Source organism: Lonchura striata, chromosome 5 (genome assembly GCF_050655825.1).
Source record: "Lonchura striata isolate lonStrDom1 chromosome 5, ASM5065582v1, whole genome shotgun sequence".
Taxonomy (NCBI): Eukaryota; Metazoa; Chordata; class Aves; order Passeriformes; family Estrildidae; genus Lonchura; species Lonchura striata.
This window is the reverse complement of record NC_140707.1, coordinates 67,918,647-67,937,341: the sequence shown is the minus strand read 5'-3', so window position 1 is coordinate 67,937,341 and position 18,695 is coordinate 67,918,647. Positions and strand designations below refer to the sequence as shown.

Here is an 18,695-nt window from a genome sequence, read left to right as displayed (position 1 = left end):
TTCACTCTTGGCTTCTGGGGAAGTCTTACATATTTAGCCTTTTCCAGACTGTGGAAGATCAGCCTGTTTGTTTTCGTATTTAACAGGAATATCAGACTGAGAGGGTATAAACCTTGATGGTGCTCTTTAATGACTGTAAAATTAGCTCTTTTCTTTATTGCTATTTCTCACTCTGCTATGGCCAGGGAGTAAATAATTAAAAAGCTCTTCTGGTCTAGCTGTTTTGCCTCCCAAACTGGGACTGCTTGTTTCGCATTCCAAATGAAAGATTGCCAGTTCTCAGATGAAAGATCTCAGAGTTGTGTCTCTTGGAGCCCAACCCCTCCCTTCTGGTACCCCTATACATTGCCTGTGCAATATCCTGCCCCCAGGGTTTGTCCATGGGCACTGAGCCAGCGCTGCAGGGCTGGGTTTGTGTGTGTGCTTGGCTTGTGTGACCAATGTGTGCACAGAAGCCATGGAGTGGGGCACAGAGTGTCCATCCAGGGAGAGCTGGGGCCGTGGATCCTCTTGGACAAGTGCTGTCCTAGGGCACAACCCTGTCTCCTGCAGCCCTGTGCCTCAGGAGGGTTGTTGGAACAATTCACAGCAAATCCTGGGCTCAGCCTGGTGCCAAAGGCATCATTCCCAGGGCAGCCTCAGTGGGAGGCTGCTCACAGTGGGTGGGAGGAAAGCTGGTGAGCTCTCAGGAAAATGGGGCCCAGGAATGAGCTGCTGTCCTGGCCAGAGCTGTTTGTCACCTGCAGGGACCTCTGAGGAAGAGGGTTCTGAGGAGTGGGAGATGGACCAGATGGAGTTTCCTGGTGAGAGACAGATGCCAGAGTGACCCATCCCTGCAGCTGAAGGGAGGGTCCCTCTGGACATCTCTCCCAGATGAGAACAGGTCCTGGTCAAGTTGCTCTCTCCATATTTTTTGGCTTTCCTTCTCCCTAACCTTCCTGGAGCCATTGTGGGCTGGAAGGCTTGTCCCATGGAGCTCCCAGCACCTACAGTGCTGCTTCCTAGAGCTCTCCACACCAGGCACTTCAGGGAGCATTGCACAGCCTTTTGCACCTTAGGGAATGTAATTTCAAATGGTCTCAGACAGACTTTAATCTTTTTTATCTCTGCAATGTGCTCCACAAAGGGCCATCCAATGGTCCCAAGACCTCATAGTCACAAAAGTTGGCTCTTTGAGGGTTAGAGGGCTGGGAACTGATACCTTTTTCTCTCAGAACTAAGTTTTATGATGGGAGAGAAAGTGCTGAACTGTGATTTGAAAATGTCTTCCACAGACCCTTTGATGTGGAAGAACTCGTTTTGCTCTTCTAAGTGAACTTTCACTTCCAAAACACAGATGCTCTTTGTGTTTTATTTTTCAGCTCTTTATTTCCTCTTTTTCCTTTAGATTCATTCTCTAACATCAAGAGTGTGAACTCTTCTGATGGTAACCTAGACATGCAGAGAGGCTGTAATACCCTGACAACTTAAAATTTCAGTCATGGATTAAATTGATCAAGAGAAGATGTTCGAGGTATCCTTATTTCTGTTAGCTTTTTACCTAACCCTAAGTGATAATATAAGTGAAACATGGACTTGCTGACATTCAGCAAAGCTGTTCAGTAGCATCAAAATGAGCTTTGAACATTTTTCCTTCCATTTGGCAGGTTTCCCCCCCATTTCTGCAAAATACGTATTTCCTGTTTATCCTTGTATTCTTTCCAGAACATTGCATCTTGACTTTATTTCACTTAATGTACCATATTTCTCTCCACAATAGAATATTTTAAAGCTAAATTGGCACAAAACAGTAGCAATGCTGAATACTTTTTGTTGCCATGGAAATATTTCTGGGCACTTACTGAAGACCTGGTTGCCAATAGTAATCTAACAGAGAAAATAGATATGCTTCATTTAGCAGCCACTGGTGATTAAAGAGCCACAGAAACCTGTTACAAGGTCATTCCAATATATAGTTTATTTGGTTTAGGGGGAAAAGCCCTGCAGCCCTAGGTGAGAATAATTTTGTTTTAAAAGAGATGCAAAACAAAATCCAGTAGATCTTCCCTTCTCTTAAACTGACAGCACACTTCTGTAATGAAATAAAATAACACTGTAGTTAAAAACCATCATTACTCCTTCTCCTTTTTATCAAATATGTTTTTGATCCTATTTTTGCCTCTTAGGAAATGTTTCCTGGCTCCCAGAGTAGATTTTCTTAGGCTCTGAAGCAGCACATATATTACTGAAACCCTATTTTAGGTTTAGGGATCTAATAAATTGTTTGAGCAATGAAATTCTTGGGTTTTTAAGTCCAATGTTCATCAGACACCATGAGGCAGGTTAATCACAAGGTGCAGGTTTGGCTGCTGCCCAGTGTTGCTCTGTAATGAAATGATAGTAGTAGAGTTTTAGCAAGTTTTCAAACCAATGCAAGGAAATGTTTGGGTTGTTTTTCTTTACTTTGTATACTTTTGATCCACAGTCAGTACTGAGAAGGTAGCTCAGCAGGAAATATTGCAGTGCCAGGTGTTTGGCTTAAGAAGTTAATGATGGCAAGGCAGAGCCTTCTGTGTATGCAGATTGCTGCCACCAGTGGCAAATCATGTCGTGAATTTTGCAAAAACAGATGAACTTTCTCTCTCAGACCCTTGTCCATGTTAAACCTCAGTGTTTGTGCCAGAGGAACTGCCTCAGCACAGAGCAGGGAGGGAGCAGCCTTTGCATCCCCCCGTGGCTGAGACGCCACTGCTCAGCTGACTGGGGGTGGCTGGCAAGAGCGTGGCTGCCAGATCCATCACTGCACAGTTGGCTTAAGAATTGATAAAAAATCCAAACCAACAAACAGTGGAGCAAGAAACCACAACTGAAAGTAGTGCACTGCAAGAAGAAGGGTAGAGGTGGCTGGTGATTCTGCTTTCCAGCATTAATCTAAAGGGGAAAAGACCAGCAGTAATGAAAAAAGTGAAGAACAGCAATGACTGTGCAGTGAAAGTAAGGGCTTTATCCCACTTCTCCTCCAGGGCTGTTGTTCTTTGCAAAAAATAAAAGCCAAAGTGACCATTAAATTCTGTCTCACCAGACACTGCCCTGAAAAGGCACAGGGACAGACACAGCAGCAGAGCTGAGCCTTCTGAGTGAGAGCTGAACTATTTTTGCACAAGTGAGTGCTGGGGTGGAAGTCTCCCAGGCTGTCTGGCACTGCTCACAGCACTGGTGTAATGGATAGGTGAGCACAGCACTTCCACTGTGAGAAGTCCTTAGACATTTTTTCTCCTCCATCAACTGAGTGACCTCAGTGCCAGCCGAAGGCTGCATTTCAGTTGCACTAAAATAATTTTTGTGGCCTTGGAATGCTAGGAAGTGTGACACCACTGTCTAGTTTTCTTCAGCACGTGTGTGAGGGGGAAGCACACCTCTGAGGCTCTGGGAGTTTTTAAATCTAGAGAGCACTATTGCATTTACTTACTTTGGCCTCCAGTTTAACAGGGGTCATTGATTTTTGCCAGTAATTTCTGTAGTAAAGGAAATTATTCTTTCTGTTCTATATGAATGCTCCTGACCTCAGTAAATGACCCTTCATACAGGCAGGAAATCCTAGGCAAGAAGTGAGGTTTTCATTAGGTCCTATAAACCCATATAGCAAGGAATACCCTTAAGAAGAAGATGTTGATTATGTGATAAATTAAATTTCTGCTTGAACTTGAGACTAAAATAGATAGATGGCCAGTCTCCATACTGAGAAGTGAAGTGTTTATGAATTTTATCACCTGTCTGGGTATGGAGCCAGCCAGTGTTCTAGCCAGAATGTAACGCTATAAAAATCAGTGTCTGTACTCCAAGAAGGACATTCAAAGAGGCTACACTGAATCAATACCACCATGAAGACTAAGGGAGTGAAAGCAAAGGCAGACAATGGACAAAAACACTTCAGAGAAAATACTCCTGGCAGCTCGAGTGGGATGAAGCACAAATGTGACTTGAGGGCATGCATCTGGTCTCTAAAGAATGTGATACAAGCCCGTGGCTTTCTGAAGTGCAGACGTGAGTTTGCATTGAATGCTTTCTTTCAGGGAAATTCAGAACCACTCCAAGCATTTGTGCACAGACTTTTGTCCTTGAGAAGGTGGTACAATGTTCCTACTTGTATTTAGAGTATTCCTTTGCAGTTCTGTCTCTTCAAATTTCCAGATTATGAAGGATGTCACATGTGAGTGGAGATGAGAGAACACAACAGCCCCAGAAGGAGGGTGGATTGTGGCATGTCAGCTATACAGCTGGGGAAGTGAAGCCAGCCAGTGGTTCAAACCACAATTTCTCAAAGGTGGTACCACTGCCAGCTCTGTCTTGGCCTGTCAGCATTGTTGTTCATCCTCAGTCAGTGATTTTAGACACAGTGTCTTTGTCAGCCCACAGTAGATCAGGGGTTTGGGTTTTCACCAAGTCCCTTGTCTGGTGGGCAGAGCTGCCTCGTGCCCATCTCCCTGGGGGCACGGGGGAAGGATGTTCTGCTCAGGAGCACTTGTCATCTGCTCTTGTCATCTAGAAGGTTGCATAACCTGTAGAGAGAAGGATTTATTTGAGAGGATGAAATGGCTTTTGCCATTCCATGCAGTTACAGAACAAATTGTGTGTGAGCGTGTGTGTTTGTGCATGTATTTTCTGATCCATTTTGCTAAGTGACATCCTCTTCCCACTCTCCATATGGCAGTTGCGACTCTATCTTCCTCTGGGAAGGTTGTTTAGGACTCAAGAGACTTCATTTACCAATAAACAGCATCTTGGCAGCATCTGGGAAATGCTGCCTTTCTCCTAGAAACCCTGCCTCCTCACCTTCCCTCTCCTACTACAGGCGAGGCAGGTGTGAATGATCTCATTGTGTTGTGGTGGAGGTTATGTGCAGGCAATACTAGCAGCACTCTCTGCAGAGCTGGAACATAGTATTTCTGTGTGCTGACACAAGCACTAGTACTGTTTGTCTTTTTTTTTTTTTTAATTTTTTTTTTTTTTTTGTGTGTGTGGTTTTTCTTTTCTGTTGCAGTTGGCTTGCAGGGGCTTGGTGGAAGCACAGGTAATCCATCCCTGTGTCTTCCTTGCCTCCTTGCAATGCAATTTAAGCTTATATAAGATGGGATCACTCTGCCAAAAAGTGAGCTGGTGTTGATCTTCGCCCTTTGCCAGACAAGGGTGTGGATATGACTTCCTTAAGCCCAGGTAATTTTTGGCTGCTGTAATGACCATCATTTTGAGTGGCCTTGTAGACTCCTCAAGCAGTTTTAGTAACCAAGAGAAAAAATTTCTGCAATGAAAGCAGAAATGGAGATTACAGTCATGGAGGTAAAACTGTGTCGATTTAAAGACAGGGAATGTCACTGCTGGGCTTTGGGGATCTTGCAGGTAATGAGGAAGGGGTGGTTGGGCTGTACCTCCACAGATGCTGTTTGTGTGATTCTCCTTAACTTTCCACAGATGGACTGAGGGACACTTCATCACTGCCTATTTGCAGACCAACAAGAATGACTTGGATTGAAACTTAAGTCAGTCCAGAGCAAAATCTGTAAAAAATCCCTTCCCGTGACCATGAAAATAGCTGATGCTCTCATGGCATCCTTGCACCACCTAAGAGCTCCCTCATGTCCAGCCAGGTACTTCTCTGACTCAAGAACTCAGTACCCCTGTGAGATGAAGCATCCCTGGAAGGACTCATGAGGACTTGCCCCTACAAGCTGCCTGTTTGGAGGAATTTACCTCCTCAGGCTGAGAGGGATTCAAACCTGTACAGTCTATACAGCATCATTGTGGTGGGAGTATTTTCTAGCAAATAATGAGGCTGGTGATGCCGGAGAGAAAGCCCTGAATTTGGATTAATGAGAGCCCTGTGGTTTGCTGGAGTTCTGTGTCTCAAGGTCAGTTTGGGGGTTAGACTTACTGCCATAAATAATGTAGCTACAAACCCCTTGGGCCTGAGTTTTGCAATTGCCACTTATTGATGTAAAACTGCAGCTGAAATACAACATCCTTCCCCTATCACAGAGCTGAGCTGCTTCCCACGACTCAGCCCAGCCTCTTGCTTCAAACAAGAGCCAGCAGCCCCTTCTCTGCTACTTTCGAGCCAGGTGAGCTGGCCATGTGATTGCTAAAACCAAAACAAAGGGAAGAGAGGAGGGCCAGGAGGACAAGGTTGTCCCTTTTGGGTGACAGCTTCAGTCCTGAAGGCGTGTGAGTCTTGCTGCACCACATCCCCACCCACTGCTGCTCCCAAAGCTGGTGATTTTCCCAGGAGTGCTGTGGTGTTACAGCAAAAGGGGGGACTGTGGTGAATCAACGCTCTGGCACCAAACAAAGTCTCAATTAGAAAAATCAGTGGGAAAATAAATATCTGCCTTGTTGCAGTGCAGTTGTTTTCTGTATCAAATCCAAACAAATATCTTTTCGAGGGAGTTCATTTCCACACTGTTGATCAGCAAACAAAGGCTTGTGGGTGTGAAGCTGATGGTTGGGTGCTGAGAATGGTGTGAGCATACCCTGGGTCTCCTGTGGAGTGGTGAAACCACTTTAAAGAGGAGCAAAGCCAGTGATCTCAATTTTATGGATGTTTCCTTGGCCATTTTGATTTCTGCTAGCTGAAAATAACGAGTGCCAATCCGGAGAAACTTCCTTAAACATACTGGAGGAGGTTTAGGAGGTGACTGCCTTGCATTAAAGGAAGTTCATATCCAAGCCAAACAAACAAATAGAAAAAATTATGGATGGGTAACCTAAAGGAATTCAACCCATTGTGGCATGAAAACTACCAGGAAAATGGTTATACAAATAATAATGGTGAGGGGAAAGAAGAGCACAATGGACGGTCATAATCACTTTCCTAGACCTGCTGGCCATGTCCCTTTTGATGCAGCCAGAATATGGAAGCAATCTTCTAATCTGACTAGACATTGTAGGATTCACCCACTTAGATCCACAGTGACTTTTTTGTTGTTGTTGGAAGGAAAGGACAGTGCTGTCTGCTCCACCAGCCATTGGCATCTAGCAGTGTGTTTAATTTCTGAGCCCATGAGCATTTCCAGTCCCACAGCCCAGAGCACACTCAGCTCCACCTTCTGCCCTGCAGTGTAACACAACCTCTACTGACAGAAGCTGCTTTTCTGCCTCTGCAGCCTCATGTTTCCTGCACACAACCCAACCTGAGCTGTCAGGGAGGTGCAAGTTGACTCATGGATGTAACTGCATCCACACCAGGGGTTTTCCTGGCTTAGCAGTGTCTCCTACAGTGTGTAATCTCTTTTTTTCTTCCACTTCTGCACAAATCCTGAGCCTGTGCTAATAGAACCCAGTAGAATAAATGAAGCCTGACTCATTTTTGCTCCACATGTAAGATGTAAAGTAGGTGATTGGGAAAATCAGGGATGATTGTGGTTCAGCTTCTTGGCTGCCATTTCCTACAGCAATAGGAGAACTTTAGGCAGCACAGTGAGAGCCAGTTTGATGTGGAATCCCAAGTTCCTATTTTTAAAATCCAATTTTGGGGGAAGGAAAGAAACAACAGGAAAATATGCTGGTTTTTCATGCTGTTTTCTGTGGGCAGTCCTCTATTTCTTTGCAGAGCTGTGTGCAGAATTGGGGTGTAGTGTTCTGACTGCTGTATTGTTTAACTGTAGAGGTGGTTAAAGCCAAAAAATGTCCTTTTTTTTTTTTCCCTGATTACTCTCTTTCTCGCTGTTTTGTTCTCTTTTCTTAAAGATTATTTTGTTGTAAATATCCCCTGGTACATAGCCTTCCAAGCTGTGATTCTCTCCACCTGTATCACATGCAAACACCCAAATAAACTCACCTTGGGGAGCTTCCTAGTTGGTTTGGTCATGGAGTGAGGACAGATGGAGAGGCAAAAGCAGGGCACTGCTGTTGACACTCAGCAGAGAGGGGCAATCCTCACCTTTAGCTCTGGCCACCAAATATTCCCTGGCTGTTAGACCTGGCAGGAAGGGGTGAAAACACACAAGGATGGTGCAAGGAGAAATCCTCCTCAGCAGTAAATGACCTGTGGGTGTTAGTCAGGGGTGTCCTGCCAGTGTGTAGAAGCTTGGGTCTGCTCCAGCATTTTTTAAGACATTTGGGATCTAAAGGAATGGCTTGGATTGGGTGCCCTGCTCCTAAATATCAGGCAGGTCTGTTACTTTGTGCACCACTTTGAATTCCCAGCTGACAGCAAGAGCAGGATGAAGGCCCCAGGTTGAAAACTACTACAGAGCTGCAGCCACCTAGGAATTGATAGGAGCAACTCCATGTGTGTTGCTGCATGTTCCCTGCACAAAATGTTCCTCCTTTTTCTGAGAATCTTTCACAAGTCCCTTGTTTGCCACCGACCTTTCCAGTTTCCCAAAGAAAAGCTTTTTTCCTGTGCACAGTTCTGGGTTTGGCTGGGGTAGGAGCTGTTGCAGATCACTGTTCCTCTCTGTCATCCTGATCATGAAAATTTTAAGGCCAGGCCTGTGTGACTGCTCCTGTAAAAGCAAAGCACACGGCAGTGAGAGCTCCTGGGATGCTCTGAGTGTATGCATTATGCATAGATGTACTGATATTTTCTTGGTTATGTGATCAAATGCATTCTTTTGTTACTACTCCTGCTTCCTTCAGGGCTTGGTGATGTTCCCATTGAAACTCTCGCTGACTTCTGTAGAGCAGAATCAAAAATCTCTAAGACGAAAGTAGAGGCACAAAGGCAGCATTAAATGTATAGGAAAACCAGAAATTTGGCATTTGGAAAGATGGTTCAGACAAAATTATTCTTGTTTGTTTTTGTTGTTTTTCTAACAAGCAGGCAGACAGGATGTATGCTGTACCTCTGTATTTCACACCTCCATGATGTATTTTATTCAGTAAATTTTTTTTATTCTTGGGTAGGCTTAGAGCAAGTGATAAGTTATTCTTTCTACTTGGTAACACTGCAGTGAATTCTTGAATTATTTATTTCATGCATTTTAGCTTGGTCTATTTGGATGCCTGTAAGCTAACTTTGTAACTGACTGGGTATTTGAAATTTCTAAATAAATACTGGTGGTTTGAAATACCTTGCCAGAAAAAAGAGGTCACCCTTCTTCTTCCCCCACTGTCTCCTCTGGAGGAAAAAAAAATTAAAAATCCCACATGCCTCATTATGAGCAGTGGGAAGTTGATTTGTAAAACAGATGCTGCATAGAAGTAATTGAGTTGAAGTTGCTAGAAATATGTATATGCTACACAACATCTGCAGATCTCAAGATGTATTCATTATCTTTCCAGAATTTAGATTGTAATTACGGGCCCTTTATTTAAGTTTCCATGGTGATGTAGAAAATGCTTCCCCCTTGTCCTTTGCTAATCAGGCCACTTGTGTGTTTGAATGGTGATGGTTTTCCTCTCCCCTGGGTTAAGTTACTGTTATTAATACAGAGATATTAAGTTGACAGGGAGCTGTCGGCTGCTCAGGCAGCGATTCAGCAGCAGGCACGTCAGGCATTTGCTGCAGATTCCCCAGTGCCACCGTTTAATTAGCCCGTGTGCTTCCCAGTGTTTGTGAGGAACAGCAGCCACTGTCATAACAAGTGATGCAGTCGTGCCTTGGGGATTGGGGAAGTTGAAATCAAAGTCAAGCAGCCAATAATAAATCACACCATGCCAAGCTTCTCTCCTCCATCCCTGCACCCATCTCCTCCTCTCTAAGGAAAAGGAGCTCTGCTGTGTTTTTTAGGGGGTTGCAGGTGGGCCAGTGCCCTGACTGGAGCTGTCCAGGAGTCCTGCATGCGTGCGACCTTTGCAAAATTTCTTGTAATAATCAGAATTTCACATTATGTTAAGGCACATTTATTCAAGTTTACAGCCTCACGCCCGTGGACGCAGGATTTTAATGTTACAGTTGTTTGAGAAAATAGTGAAAGGTGTGGTTTAATTACTAAAGATGTTTTTTTTACACAGGATTTTTAGAAAGTTGAGAATGTGCTGAAATGTGAGAATGAAAGTTGAAATGTGGACTTTTGGTTAAACTGGGATAATTTTTTATTTTTATCCTAATCACCCAAAAGATATACACATATTAATAGAATTTTATAGCATTTGCAGAGCAATTAGATACATTTGGTAGAGCTTACATGAGCTGCAGGTATTAGACTGAAAAGGGATGTTTATTTTTATGTGTTTTGATTATTTGACATTTAGGCCATGGGGTTGTTACAGCTTGAAATAATTTTTCTCCAAGAAAATTTCAAAGAAGGTTATTTTTTAATAGCTTACATAAAAGTAATCAAACTTTATGACAGCTGTTCAGCGACCATTTACAAACTAATATTTAAATTTTTTTCACTTTTATCAGAGTAGGAACACAGCTTTTTTCCTCAAATTGAGAGCAGTTTTCCAGCAGGAAGAGCAGGCTTGTTGTCAAATTGTGGCATACTAGAACAGAGGGTCAAACCTGCCAGTGTGGTGGCATGGAAGGAGTTGGCTTCTGCTGGGATCAGCTGGACTTGGTGCTCTGTCCTGGGAGAGGAGTGCTGCCTCCTGTGCAGCAGCAGGCAGATTTATGGAGCTGTGACAGCACTTGCCATTAAGTTTATACTGCAGATTTTTAATAGACCTAGCAGAGTGTGTAAAAGCAGGTCCCCATTTCCTCACCTGAAGCTGATGTTAGATTTGAGGTGGAGGAAAATTATTTCCCTCCCAAAACGGGAGAGCCTCCCTCTCCACATGTTTGCTCAGCTGCTGGGGTTTGCCATGGAGATTATCAAAGTGAGTCTTGGCAACCAAATCATGCCCTTGGTGCTGCAGATGGAGCAGCGGCCTGACCACGCTCCCAGCTGGGTTGTTCACACACAAAACCCCGTGAGCACAGTGCCTGCTGCTGTCCCACTGCTCCCAACACCCTGCGGTGCTCCCCCGGAGCTGCTGGCAGGGACATTGTCAAAGACCTCCCTAGGTTGTGGGGTGGCTTTGTGTGGTGGAAAAACTTCTCCTCCAACCTGTGCTTCCAAAGAAAACTCTGCAGTCTCTGTTGTTCGGTCTCAAGGTAGTTTATTGTGAGTTATCTAAAAGATTTTCTTCTGGGGCTGCTGTGGTTTGCTCACAGCTCAGGCAGAGGCACACACACACCCTGACATCCTCTCTGACCCCGACTGCTTCTTCTCTCCCCACCCAGGGCTGCTGCTCTCTTTTATATGGGACATTACGTGTGACATGTTTACAGTTTTCCCCCAATGCCTATTACCTGTATTAAATGGTGCTTTTCTATTCTAAACCAATTTGTGAGTGCCAAGACCACCAAGAACATGGAGGTAAGGAAGAAGAAAGAGGAAGGACAGGACCAGCCAAAACCCCTCCATCTTAAAACCTCTGACTCCCATGTACAAAACTAAAACCCCCCTGTACAGCACTCAAAAATTTTCCCTCTACTTTGTAACTACTTCTACTATAATATCTAAACTTTTGTGGCTTCTTGTTTTTCCTGAAAGGTTGGTAAATAATTCCATGGCTCAGACTCAAATTCACAGCTGTTTCCAGCTGCCTGCCAGGGTCTCAAATGCTTCTGACTGGAGCCTGGAACCTCCAAAAATGTCTGAGGGACATTTTGAGTTCCCACAGGACATCAGCAAGATGTCTGTGTTTCCATCCTGACCAAGCCAGGCCAAGGATACAGAGCATGTCCTGAGCCCTCCTTGTCCCATCTGCAGGGTGCTGATGAGGGTACAGCCATGCCCCACGCACGTGATGGCAGCAGGAGGGCAAGGGCAGCACGGGGACGTGCTCAGCTACGTTATCTTCACTTTTAAAGGTTATCATTTACATTGGTCTCCAGAGCTCATCTGCTGGCACATAAATATGGCACGTGCTATATTTATGTATTAGTGATGCTACCTTGAGCAGGTGACATCTGAGTTGCTTTTCCTGCACAATGAAGTTCTCTCCCCACCTTAGCAGGGGCTGCAGGAATGGAAGCAGGAAGAAGTTTTCATGTCCTTTGTTTACTACTTTGTCTTAGCACATGCAAATGATTTTACAAGATTCTTATGTGTGTTGTGACTTTGTGTTTTGCTCTGTTAAATATCTTGATTAAAAAAAAAAATAGGTTAACATGCAGAGTTGAGCAGGGTCTAATAATATGTAAATGTTGTTGATACAAAATGACATCATCAAGCTTTCTAGAGGTTTGAAGAAGCAGGTGCTTCTCATTTTTATGCCCCAGTCCTCCCTAAATCCTTGGTGAATTTTTCTCACCAGAGGATGCACCTGAGAGTCAGAAGTGTCCTCTGGCTTTTAACAGGAGGACTGTCTAAAGCCTGAGTTGTGTTTGTGTCCCAGTGAACGGATACAGGGAGGAGGATGAACAGGCATCATCTTCAGGCAATAACCATGACATGGTTAGGCAGTTTGAGACCTCTATGTCATGGTCACAGAGTTTCTGACCAGAAGTATCTGAATAAAAAGTAGGCGTGGAGTGTAGACCCAAATTCAGCCACTTGCCCTGCAGCCACAAGGAGCACAAGGCAGAGGTGTCTGGATGTAGAGGTGCTGCTTGCATGAAAAAGGTTAAAGAGGCTGGAGTCTGAGATCTGTAGCCTCAACAGAGAGAGGTTCTTTTGCTGTGGAGAACAAGTCTTAGTTCTTCTATTCTCTCTTACTAAACTAGATTTCCTGATTTTACCTGCAGCTAAAATCCTTAGAGGGAAGTGTCCAGGTCCAAGACTTGCTGAAGTCCATTAAGATCTATCCATTAATTGCATATAGTTATTGAATTCTGTTTCCTTAACCCACAGGGATTCTCATGGATCTTTATTAGAAATTTTTCCAGAATGAAGACTGCAGGACTTGTTTTTAATTATTTTTTATCTGTGCCACATAAGTCATCTCTTTAGCAAGCCTTTTAGCGGAAGCTGAATGTCTCCTTTTGTAACAATTTCACAAACACAAGGTGAACATTGAATGAATTATGCTGTGTCATTTGCCAGCGCATATGCAAAATGTCAGGCAATGACAGAAACTAAAAATTTATGGCACAGAAGGGAAGAATTTTATGATCTTCCATGGACTAATGTAATGACTCTTTTATACAAACAGAGATGAAATTCATTTAAAAACATAGCTATTTAGAAAATTGGCCTGAACACATTCTAAAATCTGGAGAAGTTCATTAGAGGGAAGAGCCATAAAAGTGCCCATTGTTTTTAACTCAATAGAATGTTTTAATTTTGAAATATAATTGCTTAAATTTAATGCATCCTCCAATTAGATAATTTGAAGATACGTCTCTCCATCTAGCTCTTCTGGTACAACATGGTGCAGAGTTGCTCTTACTTTTATTTCCAGAGGTACCTAGCTGGTGCCTAAATCACAAAACAAAGATTTGTGGATGTAAAGCCATCACTGTGCCCCAAGGGTGTATCACACACTGTTCCAGCTGAGCAGATCCTCTGGGTGGGAAGGATGAAGGACCCTTAGGAAGTGCTGAGTCCAGACTGGGCTCATGGCATGTTCAGACTTTGCCTGAGACTTCTCCTTGTGTACTCTTAACAGACCTTTTACGCATACTGCTGGTAGTTTTCGTTTCTTACTTAATCCAAAATCTGTAGCAAACTCAGGCACAGAGCAAAGCTGAGAATCTTGGAGAGCCCTGAATAACTCCTCTCCCACTCAGACTTGGCATACGGCAGAGTCTTCTCACACCGTGTTCTTACAGGAGAGTTTCCTTGACCCTGTGTTTCTGTTTTCACTGTTGTGACAGTCTGCACTTTGGACTCATTTAGCTTCAACTTTTCACCTGTTAAAATATCTTTGTAGTAACCTGAATAGATCCTGGAGCGCTCACAGCTTGAAGGAAGTGTTTGGAGGATGCTCTGGGGAGTTGAACGGGCTCGAATGCCAGCTCTGCCCACAGCCTCTCTGCAAATCACCCTGTTAATAAAGAGCCTATTTTAGCTCTGGAAACATGGAGCCTTCTCAGGCTATTACCCAGCATGTGGTAAATTAAACAATCTTGGCCTGATTGCATAAAGTCACTTGAAATTTAAGATCCTTTTTCTCTTTAACCCCTAAAATTTACAGGCCATTTTTGTTTCAAATTATTGTAATTACATAATGATTCTGCTCCTTTGAGGCTCTTCTAGGAAGTTTTTTAGCACTCTTTCAGTGGCTAATCTCCAAATTACCAGGGGCAGGAGCACTGTGTGGTCTCCCTGTGGGTTTGTCTCAGTGCAAGGGGTGCAGGGGTACTACAGAATTTGGTAGTAAAAAGTACAAGAAAATGGTTTGGAATTGGGGCTGTAGCAGGGGCCAGGCAAGAGAATTGCTGCTGTGTGAGGGCAAATATTCCTCAGGCCCACTAAGCCATAGCTCTGCTGTCTTTTAGGAAGATGGGTTGAAAAATCACTGCTTGTAGCTAGGAGGATTTCAAGTCCAGAGGTACCTAGGTCCATACTGAAACCCTTTCTTCCTCTGGACTATATTTAAACAGGTTCTTAACTTTCATCATGAGTTTATATAGAGTTTAAAGAAGGGATTTAATTTCTTTCAAAGAAAAGACATGCTTTTTTTTTTTTTTGCATGCATGGTAGCAAAGTGATTCCTTAGAGTTCACATAGCAAACACGCCCTTGGTCAGCACAGGTAACAGGCACACATAAATTCTTCATCTGTGGTTCTTGCTGGCTAATGAACTGTGTGGTGTTAATTTAGCAAGATCTACCAGTCCCCATCTTTTAACACTGGCAGTGGATTTTAGGAAGATATGAGACCTCTCAGGACATTCCTTTGGCACAATATAATGATTCATAGAACTGAGAGATTGTGTGTCATATACTGTAAATTAGCCAGAACATTTGCCTGCCAATGTGAGGAGAGACTGCACAATATTTTTCCAACCTGGTTTTCAGTGTTTGATGTGCCAAGCATTCCTTGTATCTTTGGAAAGAGGCTTCTATAGCCCAGCTCCTGTTAGGGTTCTACTGGGAGGTCATGCTCATCCTTTCATCTGACAGTTTTTTCACAGCCAGCTCACTAACCCTGAGCACATGCTGTTCTGATTTATTGGTGATTTCTGCTACCAACTATCCCCCTTGCCTCCTTCCTGCATTGTGAACATGTGACCTGAAAGGGAAAGTTTGGGAGACAGGATTCTTAAGAAAAATCACACTTTTTCATTGTACAGTACTATCTGCCCTTAATCTTAGAACTGTCTGCTATTGCTCTGCAGGGAGTCTTGGCTAATTAAAGTTCAGACAATGCTGCCTCAACCTCTGTCCCTGATGCTGTGCTGTTTATTCACGTCAGGTATTCATAAGATGGTTGACATTTTCTTCCTTAAAGATCTCTCAGGTAAATTACAGGCATTTTACTGCTCTGACCTTTTCCTTTACAGGAAGAACTTTTGTTTTCAACATTTATTTTGTGAATACAATGTCGGAGCGGATGTGATTGGAGAGGTGTAGTTGTTCTAGTCTGTATAGTTGGTCTATTACCTGTAATGATTGTCTAATACTGGTATTTATATGTGATTATCTCTTACCAAACTGCTTTAAATTTAAATAAAAAGCCAGTCTGTTTCACTGATTGGTTTGAGTGAATCACCTTTTTCTTTACTTCCCCTGAATACTACATTTGCTCTCCTAACACATTCATTTTGTGCCTGAGTCTCAGGGAGATGGCTTGCTCTATTAATATATTTCTGGAGTTCTCCTCTTACGGGTAGACTTTTATGGCTTTAATGTAGTTTTTGAAAATTCCTCTATTATTGATCTAGATATTATCCCAGCAGGAATCAAACCCACAAGACAATTGTGTGAGGATAATTTCTTACTACAGAAGCATTTTATTCTGAAAGCCTGCTGTGTAGTGTGTGCTTTGATGGATGACCCACTGTTTAAATGTGTATTAGACATTGGCTTGCTAATTAAATGCCTTAAGGAGTGCCTGTATCTATTCAGTCCCAGTAAATGCGTGGAATTTCTGTTATTTTATTTCTTGCTTATGCTCTTATGTTGAGTTCTTTCTGTTTTCTGACTTTGTAGAGAAGAAGGGAAGTAATGGCAAAAAAATTGCTTTTCTACCCTCACTCAAGACTTTTTGCTCAGGGCAGAGGTGAGACAATGAGGGCTCTCAGGTTAGAACTGGGTCTGCCAGATGGGAGGAAGAGGAGACGAGATGGGTTCTGCATTTCAGAAGGGAGGGAGAAGAGCACTCACCTGGAATTTGAGAGAGATGAATTTGGATCCCTCTTTTCTCCTGAAGGGCCATATCCCGTGAGAAAGAGAACCATAATTATGAAGCTGTGAGATGCTCTCAGACTTGTTGGTTGAAGTGCCTGTGCTTGAAGCATTTTACTGGGAGGGAGAGTGGCGATCGTTCATAGTTGAAGAGAAGGGATAAAGTTATTCTCCTAATTTCTGAGTTCTTAAATTGAAAGAGCAGCCAAGGACAGGAACAAGGACTTCTGTTCACCTGCAGGAAATGTTTCCTGAGTATAATCCCCATTCCTCTTGCTGAAATTTTGTGTGTGTGTGGAGCAGATAAGCATCAGAAACAGTGTATTCGCTGCTAAGGCCAAACATAGAATTTCTTCTATTCAGAAAGATTTGGGCTTTTTGTTCTAAGACAGAGGGATGTATAGAGGATCATAGAAAGGCTCAGGTTAGAAGGGACTTTTATCTAGTGAAATTTATCTAGTCCAATCCCCCCAACTTGATCAAGCTATTCAGAGCTCCATCCAGCCTGGCCTTGAACATATCCAAGGCTGGGGTACCCACAGCTTCTCTGATCAGCCTGTGCCAGTGGTCTCACCACCTCACAGTAAAGAATTTCTGCCTTGTATCCAATCTAAATTCACCTGTTTCAGTTCAAAACACCCTTGTCCTGTCACTACAGGTCATGACAAAAAGTGTCTCTTGATCTTTCTTGTAATCCTTCTACAAGTACTGAAATCAGCAATAAAGTCTTCCTGACACCTTCTGTTCTCCAGGATGAACAGCCCCAAGTCTCTCAGCCTGTCTTCATGCAAAAGATGTTTCAGCCCTGAGACAATGTTTTTTTTGTTTTGGACCTGCTCTAACAGGTCCATGCCTTTCCTGCCCGAGTCAGTTCCCTCAAGATCCTGGAATGCATCTCATCAGGTGCCACGGATTTGTGGATGTCCAAGTCCTTCAGAGGGACTCATCTTCTAAGATGGGTGGGATTTCATTCCTCTAGTCCCTGCCTGGAGATTCATGGGCTTGAGAGATGTGAGACAAGCAGCTGACAGTGAAAACAGAGACAGAAAAAGTTGTTGGGTACCTCACCCTCCTCCATGCCAGTTGCCACCAGATTCTCAATCTCATTTATCAGACAGGGAATAAAAACATTAGTTCATTTAACAAAAGCAAAATGATGGTTTTCCATTAAACACAGTAATGAATACTATCTTTTAAAATTTGAATTTGATGTCAAATTTGAGAAAAATGATTGTTCTTTAGTAGTGACCTTTGTAGGAACAAGCAAAAACCTGGCCCTTCTTGAGCAGGGGAGAGGACAAGATGATCTCTAGAGGCCCCTTGCAACCTCACCTCCTCCTGTGAAACCTTTAGACCCCAAGTAGCTCTGTTTGGAAAGGAAATTGTTATGTTTTCATTGCTGCCATCACCTGTCTGGAAGCACAACTCATTCTTTCACTGTGACTGCTTTTTGCTTATTTGAAAGAGATGGAGGCAGAACTTGTATTTCTGTTTTCCTGAAGCAAGGCTCATCATGAGATGCATTAGGAGGAGGAATGTCCCTGTTTTTCTTCTGAAAGTGCTTCCAGAACGCATCCAAGGCTAAATCATGATGTTATTTTCATTTGTGTCCCTGGACATGTAATTATCTGTGCTGCTCCATCCACAGAGCTCTCACTGGTGCTTTCAAGTAGAGAAAAGTGCCCTGTGTTTATAATAGAGATTTCAGTGATGTAGAAAAGGAATCTGTGGCAAAGAGAGGGTTATTTTATTCTCATTAATGAAGCTTACTCTAGACCATGTGTGTGTGTAGGACAAGATGAATTAAAACTAATAAAAGCAGTTAGGAAATCGGGTAACACATCTCCCCTCAGCTGTCCTTGGGAGGAAAATTCAGCCCAAGCATGGGATTTAGTGATTTCTAGCTGGTTTTTGGAGCTGATCATGCTCACCTAAGCTCTCAGGGATGGGTGAGAGGGTAATGCTGACCCTCTGTTATGTCTGTGAAGATGCCTTCCTCACCAGCATCATGCTCTTGAGGACAATGCTAACTCCTGTCATCTTCTCCTCCTTCTGCACAGGAGGAAATTGTGGTATCTATTCATCAGGCCTCTGCTGTGCTTTTCTGTAGTTTGACTTGTGTTTTCATAAAAGAGATTGCTTTGGGGATGTACTTGAATATCCCAAACACTCCACTTGCATTTTGTGGATAATTTCTTCAAGAAGAGGTGTTGGGTTTCTCAGTTCAGTATGGGGTTAGGAACAGCCATGTCCCCTCCATCAAATGCTGATTTAAACAGGATTGGTTTCTTTATAGTTTCAGTGCTGCAGAAAACAGAAACTATCTGTTGTAAGCACTGGGCATTAGGGAAAAGTTGAAAAATAAAAGAAAGGAGAGAAAGGCATATATTGGAAGGGGGAAGAAAATTGTTCTAATCCCTCTGAAATGATTTTCTAATGTTCTAATTATGTTCTAATTATTATCTAATTATTAGATTGTGTTCTAATCCCAGAAATT

At 43.2% G+C, this 18,695-nt stretch overlaps 1 protein-coding gene across 11 annotated transcripts in view; it reads left to right on the top strand.

Annotated features, from left to right (window-relative positions):
- Positions 1–18,695, top strand: part of SYT16 (synaptotagmin 16) — a 109,422-nt gene that overhangs the window by 64,788 nt on the left and 25,939 nt on the right. The gene's annotated exons all lie outside the window — the stretch shown is intronic.